Genomic DNA, 6,784 nt, shown 5'->3' on the forward strand with positions numbered 1-6,784 from the left:
AGGCAGTACCAAGCCAGGACCAATGTCTCATACCTGTAATACTAGCTATTCAGGAGGCAGCTGAGGGCTGGAGAATAAAAGGGCTGTACATAAAAGTTTTGTTTGTTTCTTTGGTTTTGTTCGGTTTTGTTTTGGTCGATCGTGGGGCCTGGGTGCTGTCCCTGAGCTCTTCAGCTCAAGGCAAGCACTCTACCACTTGAGACACAGCACCACTTCCAGTTTTCCGGTGGTTAATTGGAGACAAGAGTCTCACGGGGAATTTCCTGCCTGGGCTGGCTTTGAACCACGATCCTCAGATCTCAGCCTCCTGTGTAGTTAGGATTACAGGTGTGAGCCACCAGTGCCCGCCTCATAAAAGTTTTTTAAGATTACATTTCCCCAAACAACCAGCAAAAAGTCAGGCTGGTGGTATGGCTCAAGTAGTAGAGCATCAGACTTAACAAACAAAGCTGAGTAAGCTGAGCTTGAACCCTCATTCCAAGGAGTGAAAAGGCCAGTACCATACACTAGCTTCTTTGTGAAAACCATGATGTCAAACCCAGTGCTGTGAACTAGGTTTATACCAATAATTATCTGGTCCATCAAATAAATCACAGACAAAACTCCTCCACAAGGGAAATGGGTTTTTAGAGTGAGAAAAGACACAAGTCCTAAGTTATATGGCAAAATCTCATGCAGAACTGTCAAAAGGTCAGGGGACAGAATAAGAATCTAAGCCAAACCCAAGGTATGAAGACAAAACTTCCCACACTTCAAGTTTCTGGGCAACAAAACAGGCTCAAAGAAGATACATCTCTTACTTTTAGAAATCCCAAACCAGATTCCTGGTCTACCTGCATAGCAGTGCTCTTCTCCACGGTGGTGAAGTTATATATGAGAGTTGTCTATGACAGCTTCTCCTCTTTGTCTCTCACACACACACACACACACACACACACACACACACACACACACACACACACACACACACACACACACACACACACAGCCAATCCAGCCACAGATCTCTTAGATTTCCCTCAGTATGCCCTTGTAAGTGCATCTATGCTGCTACCATCTTAGTTCAAGCTTATCAGCATCCTTACTAAGTTTAATCTAGTGATCTCTGTGTCTATTCACAGTTAATCCTTCCATTCCATTCTCCCCACAGTGTCCACAGAGAGCTTTAAAAAAATGTACCAATAATATCGCCCTACTTGATGTCTTTTGATGGCTTCCTATTTCTCTCTTTGGTAAATTAGAGTTTTTATTTTGCCTGAGGAACTCCACATAACTCCTTGTGACAGAATGTTTCCCTAACTCTGCACTGCTCAGCTGGAGATAGACCACATGACTGCTAACCTCTTCCTCTCTCTAGAGCTATGAGTTGGATGGAATGGGACAAGTAAAACCAGAATGCTTTAACCAGTATCCAATACTAAAGAAAAGAACACACTACCCAGAGCTCAGAAATAACTTTTGTCCTTTGTGTCACCATCCTTTTCTTGCTTCAATTTCCTTCTTACTCAAAACAAAATCAAAGTTTACCTGCCTGGAATGATCTCTGTTCCTTTCTTCTCCATTCTTCTTCTTCAGGATTCTGTTTGATTCTATTCTTCAGAGTTCCTCTACCCATTTTTCCAAGTTCAACTGAGGAAGTAGAAAGAACAAGGTGAATCTTCACACCAGTGTTATGGAGCCTGGAGAACCAGCGCACACTGCAGCTGTGAGCGCTAAATAGTATGCTTTGATATAGGATATCCCGCTTTTCTCAGACCTGAGTCAGTTGTCCCGTAGCTTTCTATAACCGGGATGATTCCCCAGTGTTGTCACTCCTGCCTCTCTCCCTCTTCTCTTGGTCCCTTTGTCTGACTTTGATTTCCTTGTTTTGATGCCCACTCTCCAAGGGATTGTTCCCCTCGTCCCTACTTATGTGTTATCCTTGTAAACCCTGGGCATTCTACACTCCCAGAAAGGTAATTACCTGCTTTAAAATTCAAATTCCCTTCTTGCTCTCAATTCCAAGGGAGCTGAAGAGATGAATGTCTTACTCACATTTGTACTCCCCAGGGTTTGGCAACATACCAGAATAACCAGTCAATATATGTTGAGTGAATAACCATGCCCAAAGGAGACTAGTCATTCACATATAAATTCCACAGGGCTGTGTGGTGATTCATTCATTATATATCTAAATATGCCAAGTGTTTTGCTCATTTCCTTCTGTTTAGCAAATCGCAGCAGCTGAACACATGTCATTAATTCCTTTAGTCACCTGTATTTATGGCTACTACTGGCTGAAGTTATTGCTCCCTCTGCAAGAATGTGTTTTAGGTAAACATGTCCATGTTAGCCAGTTGTTGTTGTTGTTGTTGTTTTCATCTCTGTGTCAAAAAAATACTGAGAAATGACTTGAAGGAGGAAATATGTGATCTGGCTCCTGGTCCCATGGCCCCTTAGCTTTGCTCCATCTGAGCCCATGGTAGGGAGCAGCATTTGGTGGAGCAAAACAGGTCACAATACAGCAGACAAGGACGCATAGCAAGAAGGGGTGGGACAAAGTATTATCTTTTAAGATCAAGCCTCCAAGTTTAGAGTCCTACTTTCAAAGCACTGTCACTCACTGGGGAGCTCATGGGGGGTGGGGGAGGGGACATTTCAAATCATTCTGCCTCTGGCCCCCAAAGGCTCATGGCAAAAAGGTAGTACCATAATGAACAATTCATTTAGTTCAGCCCCCAAATGCAACACTTCCATTATTGATCAAAATATCAAGTTCAGCCACTTGCCAGTAGCTCACACTTATAATCCTAGCTCTGTAGGCTAAGACCTAAGGATCATGGTTCAAAGCCAGCCTGGACAAGAAAGTCTATGAGACTCTTATCACCAATTAATCACCGAAAAAGCCAGAAGTGAGGCTGTGACTCAAGTGGTAGAGTATTAGGCTTTAGCACAAAAATCTCAGCAACAGTTCTCAGGCCCTGAGTTCAAGCCCCAGGACTTGCAAACACACACACACACACACACACACACACACACACACACACATCCAGTTCAAACTTTTTCTGAGATGCAAGGCAAATGCTTAACTATTAGGCATCTATAAAACCAAAAGGAAATGACTTAATACTTCCAATATACAGTAGTACAGTGTAAACATCCCCTTCCAAAATTAAATGCAAATCCAAGCCTGCAGCATCGTGTCCAGCACCTGCAGGGCAGCACAGGGTGGTTTGTTATAAACACATACTAATAGAGCACACTTCTATTGTCTGGGCATTTGTGTTCTCTCAGGCTGCTCACTTGCTACTGGAGGCTTTCTTCATATTCATTCTGTGTTTCTCGCATCTCTCACTTCCTCCGGTTTCCATTGGATCATCTGTTTTACCCTCACAGCCTCATACTCTCTGCTCTCAGGGATTGCCTGTGTGGAATCAGACACTGCTACATATTGCTGGCCTCCAGGTCTTCCTTAGAAAAGTGAGTTGCACTTCTAGGAGCACAAAACTCTGCTTGCCTAAAAAAGAAAAAAAATTGTATAAATAATACCAAGGTATAATTCCAGCCTGAGTAGTGGCTAAGCCCCCTTCGATCATGATTAGGGCAGCCTCTGAGCTTTTGATGGTTGAACGTGACCTTAGCAGCATTGTACTAGTCAGGCACTCCAAGAGCTCTCTTCTTAAAGCAAAGTCTGTCAAGTATGTCAGTTAAAGCCTTCATGCTCTTTAACTCATCTCATTGCAAAGTTCTTGACTTTTTTTTTTTTTTTTTTGCCTGTCCTGGGGCTTGTATTCACAGCCTAGGTACTGTTTCTGAGCCTCTTTATGCTCAAGGCTAGCACTCTACCACTTGATTCGCAGTGCCACTTCTGGGTTTTCTGAGTAGTTCATGGAGATAAGAGTCCCCCAGGGTCTTTTCTGCCCTTCAAACAGCAATCCTCAGATTTCAGCTTCTTGACTTCTTTTTAATGGCCCGAACATCTTTAACAATCAAGCCTTGCCTGGCCCCCACTCTAAACATGCTTGTATTCTAGGCAAACTGCAAGATTTTTCTAAATCTTTCTACACTGCTTTTTCCTCCCAATTCTTTCTATAAGTGTGACTAAAACCAGCTAGTGATACCCAGACGACACAGCCTAGGTGGCAAGCTGCCTTGAAATCTCCACTAGATAAATTAGTCTATCACTTTTCAGTTCAGCCATCCACAAAGTCTCAGGATAAGGACAAAACAAAGAATGTGCATGGCCTCCTGTCCAATACCCAATTGAGTCCTTGCTCATACGTGCAACCTCATGAATATAGCATTTGACTTCGTGTTTCTATCAGCGTTCTTTTGAACTCTCACCAAAACCAGCCATTAAGCTCTACTTTTAGCATTCCAGAGCTCCTCGAATCTGATTCTCCAAACTTTTCCTAACACTTCCCGCCAAGCAATTGCAAATGTTTCTGAGCTTTATCACTAGAAATAGTACCAGCAACTGCACTTCTCCAGGTACTAATCTTCTACATTATTGTAGCTTTAAAAATAATGTTGTTGTTTCCATTGTGATAAGAAAAATACCTAAGTAAAACAACAAAGGAGAGAAGATTTACTTCAGCTTATGACTTCAGAGGTTTCCATCCATGATCCCATGCCTTCATGGTCTCTGGTCCCATAAAAAAAAAGAACCTAATGACAGGGAGCATCTGTAGAGGAAAGCAGTCCCCATATGGTAGACAGGAAGAAGAAAGCATAACTTGGCTACAGGAAAATGTATACCCCTTACTAAGTGATATACTAAAATGTATACCACTTACTAAGTTTCTAGAACCTCCTAAGTTGGTACCAACAGATAGGCACTGAGACTTCTATATATGAACCAATGGAAGACATTTCATATTCAAACTGTATCAATGTCTTTTTAGAAACACCACGTCTTAATTCACCAGACAGGATCTAGGCACAAAGGCCATCAACTTCACATTTAAGCAGTCAAATTTACCCTAGGAACACAGCACAGAAAGCAGACCACTCTTTTTGCTTACCCGTAGACCAGGCTTCACCAGAAGTATACCCAGATGTAACTAATGTAGGGCTGGATCTGCCTCATGTGAATGGCAGAGTCTAACAAAGCTCTTGGTCCAATGACAGCATGCATTGGACGTTCCCTCAGGAAGATAGGGAGGGAAAAATATGAAGCAATGAAGAATGGGTGGCAGCCTGCCCCTAACTCAGGAAACAGCAAAAATCCATTAGATGAACTAGATACAAGTTCTGTCCTCATTGAATCCCTTGATCTGCATGTGCTTGTTCCATTCTTGCTCCATCCAAACCAAAATCCTCACCCCTGCTACAGCCAGTCTTCCACGCTGACCACCACCAGACAGTGAGAGAGAAGCTGATTGAGTCAGCAAGCATCTGTTCTCATAAAGAAGCTGACTGCTTCCTTTTCTGGTCTCCTGCATCTGCTTCTTCCTGCCAGAAGTTCTCTGTTCATCTCTATGCCCTCATGTCTCCCATTAGCAGCCTTTATCTTTCCCTTTTGGCTAATCCTCTGTTGCCTGTCTGCCATTGCTTGCCTTCAATCCTCACCCTCCCTGACACCTATTTTCACTTAAGTGCTATGTGGTAAACACACTGGACCCAAAAAAAGTAGAAACAAAGAGAAATGCAGCCACAGCAAAGAAAATAAAACTCTTTTTTTCCAGCAAAAGGTCTCTATATTTTTAGGAATCTGAAAATAGAGTAGTTCCTACTTAAAATTAATATAATAACCTCATGATAGGATCATTCTAGGAAATCTACCTTAACAAAATTCAGAACGAGACACATAGTCTTTCTACAGCAAGGCTACATATTAAAAGGCAGCTAGATAAAGTCATTCCTCAACCTTTTAGAAATTAAAGCAAGAGAGGACTTCATTTATTTTAATCATTGGGTTTTCCTTTCTGTGGCTTGATTCTTGACCCTCCCATTCACCTAGATGAGCTTCAGAAAGACCAGGTGAGTTACAAGGCAGGGCAGAAGGCTGATCCCAGAGTTTAAAGTTTGGAAACAAAGTGGAGTTAAAAAAATAATTATATAGGTTAGCAAGGAACAAAGCAAATTGAAAGAAAAACAAATGTGCTGTATCCAACCGAGTGGCCCCTAGAGAAGAGGCTTCATCTTCCATTAACTAGGAACCGATAGAAATGCAACATCCTGGTTCCCACTACAGACCTACTGAATCACTTCTGTGACCAGCTGAGATCTCCTGGTTTGGAGGAATCAGACAAAACCTCAGGTGAAGACATAATTTTTTGGCAGTCATGGGGCTTGAACACTGGATCTGGGTGCTGTCCCTGAGCTCTTCAGCTCAAGGTGAGTGCTCTACCACTTGAGCCATAGTGCCACTTTTAGTTTTCTGATGTTTAATTGGAGAAAAGAGTCTTTCAGACTTTCCTGCCCAGGCTGGTTTTGAACTGCGATCCTCAGATCTCAGCCTCCTGAGAAGCTAGAATTACAGGCATAAGCCACCGGAGCCTTGCTGAAGATAATTTTTAAATGAAGCTAAACAAGTTATTATGACTTTTAAAAATACCAAGAAAGGGCTTGGGGTGCCAGGTCAACTGGTAGAACATTTGCCTTAGAACAAGATTCTGAGTTCAAATCCCAGTACTGCAAAAAAAAAAAAAAAAGATAATAGTTCCCTTCACACATGTGAAAGCCTTTTTCATTATATCTGTAGCCTGTGCATGTACGCCGGTCTTTGAATCCCTTATTTTATAAAGATGATTGTTTTATTATACTTTTCAGATACATGCTGATAATTGTTTTTGCAATCCAC

The sequence above is a fragment of the Dipodomys spectabilis genome, unplaced genomic scaffold (assembly GCF_019054845.1).
Source record: "Dipodomys spectabilis isolate Male_0828 unplaced genomic scaffold, ASM1905484v1 ptg000054l, whole genome shotgun sequence".
Classification (NCBI taxonomy): domain Eukaryota; kingdom Metazoa; phylum Chordata; class Mammalia; order Rodentia; family Heteromyidae; genus Dipodomys; species Dipodomys spectabilis.